General features: G+C 35.9%; 1 long non-coding RNA gene across 1 annotated transcript in view; it reads left to right on the forward strand.

Annotated features, from left to right (window-relative positions):
• LOC123384359 overlaps positions 1–12,445 on the forward strand; it is a 114,665-nt gene that overhangs the window by 25,047 nt on the left and 77,173 nt on the right. The window contains exon 2 of the long non-coding RNA XR_006595352.1: positions 5,214–5,315. This is a non-coding gene — a long non-coding RNA (uncharacterized LOC123384359). The remainder of the gene's footprint in view (positions 1–5,213; positions 5,316–12,445) is intronic.

Below are 12,445 nucleotides of genomic sequence, written 5' to 3' on the forward strand. Positions count from 1 at the left end.
CATACTATTTCTACAGTTTTACCTTCCTGCCAAAAATGTACAAAGGTTTCCATTTCTTCACATCCATGCCATCCATCCACGTTTTCTGTTTTTTGTTTTGTTTTGTTTTATAATAACCATGTTAAATGGGTGTGAAATGGTATCTGATTATGGGTTTAATATGCACTTCCTTAATAATTAGTGATGTTGAGGATCCTTTTATGTACCTATTGGCCATTTGTATGGCTTCTTTGAAGAAATGTCTATTCATGTTTGTACCCATTTTTTTTCAATTAAGTTGTTTGCTTTTTCGTTGTTGAGTTTTAAGAGTTTTGTATACATTATGGATATTAAATCCTCATGAGATAGGTGATTTGCAAATATTCTCTCCCATTGTGAGAGTTGTCTTTTTAAGCTGTTGACAATGTCCTTTGATGCAAAGTTGTTAATTTTGATGAAATGTCATTTATCTATTACTTTTCCTTTGTTGCCTGTGCTCTGGTATCACAGCCAAGAAATCATTGCCACATACTTTGTCATGAAGCTTTCCCAGTGTTTTCTTCTAAAAGTGGTATAGCTTTAGACTTCACTTTTTGGTCTTTGATCCATTTTCAGTTTTTTTTTTTTATATGATGTAAGGTAAGGATCCAACTTTGTTCTTTTACATGTAGACATCCAGTTTTCCCAAGACTACTGTTGGAAAGAGTCCTTTCCCCCCATTAAATGGTCTTGGCACTCTTGCTGAAAATTATTTGATCATATAAGCAAGAGTTTATTTATGGGCTCTCTATTCTTTTCCATTGGTCATATGTCTTCCTTTATGCAAGTTTTGATTATGCACTGTTTTGATTATTATAGGTTTATAGTAAATTTTGAAATCACTAAGTGTCAGTTCTGCAACTTTGTTCTTTTACACGATTGTTTTGGCTATTAGAGGATCTCTTGAGATTCCATATGAATTTTAGGATGGGTTTTTCTATTTCTGCCAATAAAATATTGTTGAGCTTTTCATAGGTATGGAATTGAATCTGCAGATTTCTTTGTGTAGTACTGACATTCTAATAACAGTATGTCTTTTAATCCATGAACATGGGATGTCTATTCATTTATCTATGTCTTCGTTAATTTATTTCAACAGTGTTTTATAGTTTTCTGCATGTAAGTCTTTCACCTCCTTAGTAAGTTGATTCCTAAGTAGTTTATTCTTTTTGATGCTTTATAAGTGAATTGTTTTCTTAATTTTCTTTTCAGATTATTCATCATTTCTTTTCTGATTGTTCAGATTGTTCATCAATATAAAAATGCAACTGATTTTTTTTGTTGTTGATCTTGAATCCTGCTACATTGCTGAATTTGTTTATTCATTCTAACAGTTATGTGTGCTGCATGTGTGTTTTTTCTACATAGAAAATCATGTCATCTGTGAACAGAGATAATTTTACTTCTCCCTTTCCAGTTTGAATGTCATTTATTCCTTTTCCTTGACTAATTATTCTGGTTAGTACCTCCAATACTCATTTAACTAGAAGTGATAAACGGAGACATCTATGTTTTTATTTTCTCCCTTATGTTAGAGGAAAAGCTTTTAGTCCTTCAACATTAAATATAACGTTAGCTGTGAGTTTTTCAGAAATTACCTGTATTATGTTGAGATAGTCTCTTTCTATTCCTAATTTGCTGAGCTTTTTTTTAATCATAAAAAAGGTATCGAATTTTGTCAATTGCTTTTTCTGTATCTACTGAGATATTACAGTGTTTTTCCTACATTCTATTAATGTTATATATTACATTGATTTATTTTTGTATGTTGAATCTTCCTTACATTCCAGGAATAGATTCCACATTGTCCTGGTGTATAATTGCTTTCATATGCTGTCACATTAAGTGTTATAGTATTTGGCTGAGGATTTTTTACATCAATATTTATAATATATATTGGTCTTCCGTTTTCTTTCCTTGTACTGTCTTTGTATGCCTTTGGTATTAGGGCAATGCTAGCCTCACAGAGTGAGTTAGGGATCCATCCCTTCTGCTCAAGTTCTGGAAAAGACTGAGGAGGGATTGGTGTTAGTTCTTCTTTACATAAATGTTAAGTAAAATTCACTAATGAAACCATCAAGTCTAGATCTTTTCTTTGTTGAGAGATTCTTGATTATTGATTCAATCTCCTAACTAACCATGAGTCTATTCTTATTTTCTATTTCTATTTCTATTCAGTCTTGGTATATTTCTAAGAATTTATCCATTTCATCAAGGCTACCCAATGCATTAGCCTACAGTTTTTCATAGTACTCTCTTATACTGTTTTCATTTCTATAGATTTGGTAGTACTGTCCTTGCTTTCAATTCTGATTTTAGTAATTTGAGAGAAAACATGATAGCTTATAAAGTATTTGTCCAGAAAGGAAATTATAAAAGATGAGAAAGTAAAAAGGGAGAAAGAGAACATTTGGCCCTGAAGAACCACCTGAACTCAAATGACATCCCAAAAGTTTGTATCCACGTACATATCACAAAATAAGTACCTTTGAACCCAACATGTGAGATGGATCAAAGGCCAGTTGTTCATGATTGTGTGTCACTGTGGTCACCTTTTGTCACTGAAATACTGTGACCTTGAAATGATGGCTTTTTCTATCCAGTATATTTCCCTAAGTATTTTGGAACCAAAGCATGGCTGAGACAACCCATGGCTGGCTGGCTTACTGGTTATTCTTGAAAGAGGGAAAAATGTAAGGGACTTGAGTTTTTTCCTTCTGTTTTCCATAAGATTTCCATTTCTGCCTCCTGTTTGTACTTCACACAGTACTTAGAGGGCATCACTGAAACTCCCAATAAATACCCAGTATTTTTGTACATCAAAAGTTTCACAACTCAACACTTCAGGAAGTCTGATTTTATTACTTGTTTATACATTTTTCCCTTTGGCCTGAACCAAAGCTGTCTTTTGCCAAATTTAAATGAAATTTGCCCCTCATTGAATTTCAGTTTGATACTGAATTCAGAAGCCAGAAAGAGGGAAGTATGCATTTTAAATGTATCTATTTTTTTAATGTATGTTTCATAATATTCCAAGCCAGGTATATACAACAAATTGCAACACATTTCCTCAAGCAACCACTTACAGATCATACTAAATGAAGTTAATAATTATGTATTACATTTTTTAATGAGCAGTGAGGAATGTGCCTGAATGGTCCAGTTTATTAGAAACTTTTCCAGGAAAACTTCCTACCAGCGTCTCCCAGTAGAGATCACTTTCTTATTTTAAAGGCATCTGAGTTTACTCCTCTCCACTTCTCTCTCTCTCTCTCTGTCTCTCTCTCTCTCTCTCTCTCTCTCTCCCTTTCCCTCTCCTCTTTTAGGTGGTGGAAAGTCTGAGGATCATTTGCACTAATTATTTTTAGTTCCTCCTCACATAACACCTGAAGAGGGCATTCTATTTATGGGAACCAAATTACTTAGAAATATTTCCAAGCTCCTTAGCAGAGGTCAGTACACATATTAGCTGGGGGCAAAAGGAATATTCAAGCTCAGGCACCCCTTTTGAATTCACGGCTGGGATTTTTGCAGCTCCATGCTATCAGTCTGGTCCCCTTGGTTACCCTTTACCTTGCTCATAATATCCAGACAGCATGTCAGGACCCATCTCATCTCCACGTATCAACAAATGTTTGCGGAGGATCAGCTGTTCCCATGGTACCTGGGCTCAGGGATTTGTGTTGGAATGTGTGGTGTTTCCCAGACCCTGGGTTCCCAGCAACTGCTTATATACAATCTTGATTCTCTGCACCTACTGAGTCCTTCTACGATTTCATGGTGCTGCTCTGACACTTTCACACTCTGGGTCCTAACTCCCTATTACAAGCCACAGGGATTAATGAATTCCTTCCCTGAGATCTGACTGCACTCGCCTTAATAGGCCATTTGTTCCTCCCTGCTTTTTTCTCTATTAGTGTAATTTTCAAAGAAGCACTAGTAATCACTTTCCTCATTCTGAATCCATATTATAAAACTTGAATTGGGATACTTCCACTGGAGAAAATGTAGAACTTTATCTTGGTGGAAAGACTCCCTCCTTCTGTGTGTGTGTGTGTGTGTGTGTGTGTGTGTGTGTGCGCGCGCGCGCGCGCACGCTCGCGTGTTTAAGTTTATTTAGAGAGAGAGCGAGCGCGAAAGCACAAGCGGGGGAAGGGCAGAGAGAGAGGGAGACAAAGAATCCAAGAATCCGAAGCAGGCTCTAGGCTCTGAGCTGTCAGCAGAGTCCCATGCAGGGCCCAAACCCACAAACGTTGATATAACGATCTGAGTCAAAGTCAGATGCATAACTGACTGAGTTGTCCAGGCGCCCCCCTTCTGTGTGTTTTTTTATCCTATTTTCTTAGCTGTGTGTTTAATAGCATGTAAAAAACCCAAACTGGGTGGCCATGGCTTTCATATAACAATAGACATAGTGTGGAAATATTTTTGAATAAAAATAAAATGGTGGCTACAATCTGTGTAAGTTAAGTGACATCTAAATAATAAGACATTTGAAACAAACATTTTATGAAAAAAATTCAAATGCTTCCCTTGAATCATGAATAAATTTATGGTAATGTTTCTTACATAATACTTAACTCTCCAACTTTAAAAAATATGTACCTTGTGTGATAGCTCTTCATTCTAAGTCTAAAGTGTGGATTTGAAAAAGAAGAATAAATAAAGAAAAAAAAACTTGAGAAAAATAAAAGACCAATTTGAACAGAACTAGCTTGGAAACTATCGATGATACAGATTCCTTTTTGCTACCCTTGGTAGGAGTCCCAGATTTACTAAAAAGAAGAAAAGACCCCCCCAAAAAAACACCCCAGAAAACTGAGATGCCAGTTAAATTTGAATTTCAGATAAACAATGAATAATTTTTATCCTAAGTATGTCCCAAATATGGCAGGAGGTGTACCTGGTTTAAAAGAATTATTTGTTGTTTATTTGAAATTCAGATCTCACTGGATGTCTTGTATTTTATCTGTCTGCCTTAACCTTTAGAAGTTCCAATTCAGTTGAAGGTGAGTGGTGGAGGCCCAAATGACTAAATTTTTCATACTGTAAGCTCTGCATGGAATTCTATAAGTCAGGTTTGGAAGTCACCAAATTGCCATTTTAAGACAACACAGACACACACACATACACACACACACACACACACAATATAACAGAGACATGATGGTGGTCTCAAATTCTGTTTCTGATAGATTTCTACTACAAATGAAGACAAAATTTTATCTGAAGTAAAAGAGAGAACATCTGAGAACATCAGAGAACATCTGAACTTGCCTTTGGGGATCTTGGCACAGGTGAGAAAATACTTGGGCATTTTTCTTTTCTTTTTTTTTTATATGAAATTTATTGTCAAATAGGTTTCCATACAACACTCAGAGCTCATCCCAACAGATGCCCTCCTCAATGCCCATCACCCACCCTCCCACCCCCATCAACCCTCAGTTTATTCTCAATTTTTAAGACTTAGGCATTTTTCAAACCATAGTCTGAGCTATAAACTGGTAGGATTATAATCATGATGATCAATATTGTTTTGGCTGGCTAGCTTGAACATTTGTTATCAAATATGGTTGGTTGGTATTAGATATTCTCATTAGCTTTTATTATTGATAGTGAAGTACAAGTTATAAGTAAAACCCAAAAAACTATATATATAGTAAGTGCCTGGTATGGGGCAGTGCTGTCAGAAAATGGTAAATGAGATAGAGCCCCGCCTCTTCAGGTGCTTAAATGAGTGGTTTAGGATCACATCAATTTCCAACAGGCCTTTAAGTTTATTATGATAAGCTGATTAACATAGAGCTTTATATGCAAAATGCCAGAGTAATAGAATACCTGATTTCACAGAGCTTACAACATTAAAAAAAGTCTTTGCATTTTCAAATGTAGCAGCCTCAATATAAAGCTTTATAAAGGTGAAATCCCTTTATGGACAGTTGAGGCTATGTGATTTGGTGAGAAGATGACATTAAAGCTCTTTGTACTAACTGGGTTTATTTAATTAAGAATCAGTTATGGCATTTAACACTAGCTAATATGTTTTTATTGGTCATTGTCACATGAGACCTTTCTGGATTTTTTTTTCCTGTTAAGAATGTCTGTTGTAACTAGCCTGGACATGGGAGGCTGTGCTATGTGATGTGAAATAATGCTCCTCAGACACATGGGGGAATTTCGGGCTTTTTAGTGTAGAAAATCCAGCTCAGTTCCCAACTGTTTCATGATGTCTTTTCTGATGGTTACCGCCCACTTTGGGCTCTCATTTTCCAGATGACCACAGCACTCCATGCTGGACCATGTACTGCTCCAGCAATCTCTTCATAATGTTTAAGTCTGGTAGTCTTATAGTATTTGGGGAGGAAGGGGGGCAAGCACTATGTCATGGGCTTATGGACTTATTAAGAATTATGGACTTATTTAGAATAATGTCTCCAGAAGAAGCCTGTAAGAATTTTATCACTTAGTTGTTTGACCTGGAAGTAATTTTGAAGATCACAACACCAAAGCAAGCAGTGTAGACAGTGAGCATCATTTGTAGCACCAAGGGTGTGTCCTGAGAAAGAGCCTAAACAAAAGTAAAACCTCAGTATGCCGGGATGAGTGAGGATTTAGGGGTAATTATTCTTTCTGGTTGGCTGGAAAATGTCTTTCTGAAAATTAAGTCTAGTATGCTACGAAAGTTGCTGTGCTTAGTATTCAGGTTTGTACAAAGAGTACTAATGCAGAGCACCTGCTCTCAAGGATCAGCTAATCCAGGTGAGGAGTTAAGAAATGTCTATGAAAACTTAATTAACAGGATAAATGGGCAGCACGGGAAGGTTATTTCTTGGCTCCAAAGGGGAGCTATTAAATGTGAGCTGCTCGTTCTCTAGACTAGCTTATTTTCCTGTCCTGGTAAATACAAGATGGTGGATGGAACTGGGTCATTCTTTGGACATATTTCTTGTGGTCAATAGTCATAATAAAAAGAAAATAATAGCAGCCACTTAAGAAGTGATTAATACTTTCCAGATACTCTTGTAAGAGCTTTTTAAAATTTAACAGTTTTAATCCCCTGGACAACCCTGTGAACTAAGAGCTTGCAGAAAAAGAGAGGTGAGGTAACTTGGCCTAGTTTGCATAGCCATTAGGTAGCTGAGTCAGGCTGGTGGGTAGAGTCCGTGCTGAACAGTAGTTCTGCTCTGCCTTCTTTGTTTCTGCCTATCAACTCCTAGGGTGCCTTCTAAAAAGTTACATTCCAGAAAATGCTTCCTTTTCTTTTGTCTGTTTATGATACGAAGTTGAAAGGAAAACCATCTGGTTAATGCATGGTACTTATCAGACATTATTTCCCGTATCATTGAAATTTTGCATTGATGAGGCTGATACCTAGTCAAGGCCATTTTATGAGAGCTAGAAGAAACAGCAAGACAAACATTAACATCCACCTAACAGCCCATGATCCACAAAGAAGTTGTGTGGGATGCCAGAAGAAAGTACAGTTACCTGGAGAAATACACTGTAGTAGATAGGAAAGGGATATTTTTCTGTGAGGAACCAAGGTGATTTCTGTGAAGGAACTATTCAGTTAACAACAAACAGGGGAAGCAATGAGCTGTCTCAGGCTTTGTAACATCTGTTATAACTGCACCTGCCTCAAAGATTTCCTGGTTCCTATTCCGGAGAGAGAAAGTCAGCAGGAAATGAGGCAAGTGCATAATGACTTCACGGAAAAAGATGGCTTTTAACTTCTTGGGTTTAATTCCTGACAGTGTTACATATCCCCCTTGTTGTTTGCTGTACTTTACAAGGTGGCAGTTTGTATAACGGAAGATGGGGGAGAAGAAAGGGACCTGTGCTTGGAAACTGTGTTTAAGGAGCACAGGAATGTCTGGAGCCATTGGTCAATTGGGTGACATCATTGCACCTGGCCAGTTAGTCCTCACTCTGACTCAGTGGGTCACATGTGGAAATAAAGCATATCCCTACTTACCAGAACAATTTAAAGACTCACCACTTTGTCTCTCCTTTCTTTCTCTAATCAGTTTTTCTCAAACTTTAGAGTGAATCAGAATCACCTGGAAGGCTTGTTAAAACAGATTTCTGGACCTGATGCCCAGAGTTTCTGACTCAGTGTGTCTGGTGTTGTGCATGGGAATTTGCACTCCTACAAGTTACCAGGTGATGCTGATGCTGCTGGTCTGGAATTACATTTGAGAGCCATTGCTCTAATTGATTTAGACAGAAGTCCTCTATTCTAGGGCCTTTCTCCTATCAGGATTATCCAGCACCCGGAGATTTCCATCTTTTCTTCCTATCAGTACGAATGATGAGAACCTGCCTTCACTTTCCTCTTCATCCTAGCCCCAACCCCAGCCTAGCTCAGCCCCAGCATTCCTTTCCAACTTAAAGAAATTAATTAAATCACATTCCACTGGTTCCGGAAAGAAGTTGAGTGGTTGTGGCCTTCCCAAGCTAGTAGAATGAAGCAGACTTTTCCCCCAAAGGCCTCACTACACTGGTGATCGTACTTTAGATCTTTTTCGGGAATCAGATTACTGCAGATGGAATGCAAATAGCTTTATCCATCATTATTTATGAGACTTTGAACAAGTACCTAACCTTTCTGTGTTTTATGTGAAGACTATGGAAGAGTACTGGCACATAGAAAGCTGCTTAAAAAAAAACAGTTATTACAATCAGAAACTCTTTGAATAGAATATATGCAGCACCATTCAAAGAAATAAAAAGATTATAATCTCTATATGTGAACTGTTTATTATATTACTATGATTACAGGGTTTACTACCTTAATTGAATTTATATTGATCATTATAATGATCCAGATTATTTATTCTTACATTGTTTTATTCAGATATAATTAATATATAGTGTTATGTTAGTTTCAGGTGTACAATGATTCAAATTTATTCAGTGATCATCAAGATAAGTGGATTCTTAATCCCTTTTAGCCATTTACCATCCCTCCCCTCTGTGAAGCACCAGTTCTCCATATTTAAGAGTCTGGGGTTTTGTTTGTTTGTTTCTGTTTTTCTTTGTTCATTTGCTTTGTTTCTTAAACTCCACATATGTGTGAAATCATATGGTTATTTGTCTTTCTCTGACTCATTTATTTCCATTAGTGTTACACTCTCTAGATCCATCCATGTAGTTGCAAATGGCAAGATTTCATTTTTCTTTATACTGAGTAATATCCCATTGTGTGTGTGTGTGTGTGCGGTGTGTGTGTGCACACACACACCGCACACACACACACACACACATACACATATATATACACCACATCTTCTTTATCCATTCATCTATGGATGGACATTTGGGTCACTTCCATAATTTGGTAATTGTAAATAACACTGCAATAAGCATAAGGATGCGTATATCTTTTATAATTAGTGTTTTCATTTTCTTTGGGTAAATACCCAGTTGTAGAATAACTAGATCATATGGTAATTTGATTTTTAATTTTTTGAGGAAACTCCACACTGTTTTCCAGTGACTGCACCAATTTTCATTCCTAGCAACAGTACACACAGGTTCCTTTTCTTCCACATTCTCACCAATGCTTGTTATTTCTTATGTTTTTGATTTTAGCCATTCTGACAGGTGTGAGGTGGTATCTCATTGTGGTTTTGATTTGCATTTCCCTGATGATGAGTGATGTTGGGCATCTTTTCATGTGTCTTTTGGCCATCTGTATGTCTTCTTGGGAAAAATGTCTGTTCAGGTCCATCGCCCATTTTTTTTAATGAGATCACTTGTTTTCTTTGGTGTTGAGTTGCATAAGTTCCTCATATATTTTAGATATTAACCCATGTACTCTGAAAACTATAATTGTTTAAAGAAATTGAAGAGGACACAAATAAATTGAAAGATACTCCTTGCTCATGATTGGAAGAATCAATATTGTCAAAATGTTCCTACTACCCAAAGAAATCCACAGAATTAATACAATCTCTACTAAATTATCAACAAGATATTTCACAGAACCAGAACAAATAATCCTACAGTTTTTATGGAGCCACAAAAGACGCCAGATAACCAAAGCAATCTTGAAAAAAATAACAAATCTGGAGATATCACAAGCCCAGGTTTCAAAATATACCACAAATACGTAGTAATCAAAATAGTATGGTTCTGACACAAAAAATAGACACATAGATCAATAGAACAGAAAAGAGAGTCCAGAAGTAAACTCATGCATATATGGTCAATTAATCTATGACAGAGGAGGCAAGAATATACAATGAGGAAAAGACCATCTCTTCACCAAATAGAGCTGGGAAACCTGGACAGCTACATGCAAAAGAATGGAACTCTACCACTTTCTTACACTATTCACAAAAATAAGCTCAAAATAGATTAAAGACCTAAATGTGAGACCTGTAACCATAATATTCCTGGAAGAAAACATAAGCCAGTAATTTCTTTAACATTGACCATAACAACAATTTTGTAGATATGTCTTCTGAGGCAAGGGAAACAAAAGCAAAATTAAACTATTTGAACCACACCAAAATAAAGGGCTTTTACACAGCAAAAGAAACCATCAATAAAACATAAAGGCAGCCTTCTCAGTGGGAGAAGATATTTGCAAATGGTATATCCAATAAAGGGTTAATATCCACATAATTTTCTCAAAGTAAAAAAGTAAAATTCTATATGTAAGGCATATATAATATTTTAGTTACTTAAATATTTTTAAAGGAATATTATAGTAACAAAATGCATATTATACAAATACAATATATATTTATATAAGAAATTATAACAAATATCAATATTATATTAGGTATAAAATATATAATATACAGTATCTTAAAATACATAATTAAATATATTTTAATAATATATTAATTGTATTCATGTTGGCATATGTAGAGTCCTTTAAAAAGTACCTATATTGGGACACCTGGGTGGCTCAGTCAGTTGAGCATGCAACTCTTGATTTCAGCTCAGGTCATGATCCCAGAGTTGTGGGGTTAAGCCCCATGTCTCCACACTGAGCATGGAGCCTGCGTAAGATTCTCTCTCCCTCTGCCCCTCTCCCCTGCTAGTGCTCTCTCTCTCTCTCTCAAATAAAAATAAATAAATAAAACGTACCTATATGCAAGGTGTACATTAAATATATTAAAATGTTACATATAGAATTAACATTAATATAGGAAAATGTTGAAAAAGGAAAATATCCAGAAGATGTATTTGTATATAATATGTAATGTATATCATTTATTATATATGTTATTTACTATTTCTAAACAGTTAGTTGGTTCGTTATTCACATTTAATCTATTCTGCTACATTAGTGTTAATAAAGTTATCCTCATTAATCTTATTGGAAAAATGACTCAAATTACAAGTGTCATTAGATAATGGAAAGCTTATTTCATTTCCTTGGTACATTAACAAATGGAAACTGTGGTCTTGAAGGTCTTTGGTATGTATTTAGTGCTTTTCTTTAAGTGCATGTTTTAAATACAGAATGGCAATTAACATTATTTTTCACTTCTAAAGCAATATGTTAACTACAAAGGCTTTAAAAATTTGATATTTTCTGGGCTCTTGTTGAAAAGAGCAGTGTCAGCCTCATAGGGATCATTTTTAGGCTTCTATAATGTCTTACTGTTTTATCTTCTCTATCTTCCCACCATGGTGCCTGAAATTCCACTATTCCAGCATTCTTGATTCAATCACTATGGTTATTCTTCTAAGGAGCAGCCTTCTCCAAAATGCTTCCATTTCTTTTTTTAAGCTTATTTATTTATTTTGAGAAAGAAGGAGAGAGGAGAGCGAGAATCTCAAGCAGCCTCCACCATGTCAGCACGGAGCCCCATGTGTATCAGGAACTGTGAGATCATGACCTGAGCCAAAATCAAGAGTCTGATGATTAACTGACTGAGCCACCCAGGTGCCCACAAATGCTTCCATTTCTAAGAGGAATAGCTTCCTGTGAGTCCCATTATCAAAAGGTCGTTTTCTGATGGCCTGTGATAGCTTTGGGTATTTAGAGTTTAGAGGCACCAAAAATACAAGTAAAGGAAGCTGGGGACAATTTTTTCCTGCTTCAGGCATCTATATGGCTCCAGAAAAAGGAAAAAAAAAATCAACACTGAGATCCTTATTAAGTCAGTCTTATTCTTTAATATTTTGCCAAACTGAAAGCTGATATCATAAGTTATATGGCCCTACTGAGATGTGTGACTTACAGAAGTTAATCTAAAGGCATGTGCTATTGGATATTGAACTAAAAGTTAATAATCATGCCTTGTGGAAAAAGCCATGTGCACAGAGAATTTAGTCTATTTTGAATCACCATTCAAAAGACACTGATTTAAAGTTGGTTCTATTTAAATCTCCATGTGTTTTAAGTGGACAACTATTTAAAATCAAATACACAGTGTTGATTATAATAATCCCTTCCATTTGT

Source organism: Felis catus, chromosome A3 (genome assembly GCF_018350175.1).
Source record: "Felis catus isolate Fca126 chromosome A3, F.catus_Fca126_mat1.0, whole genome shotgun sequence".
NCBI classification, from domain to species: Eukaryota; Metazoa; Chordata; class Mammalia; order Carnivora; family Felidae; genus Felis; species Felis catus.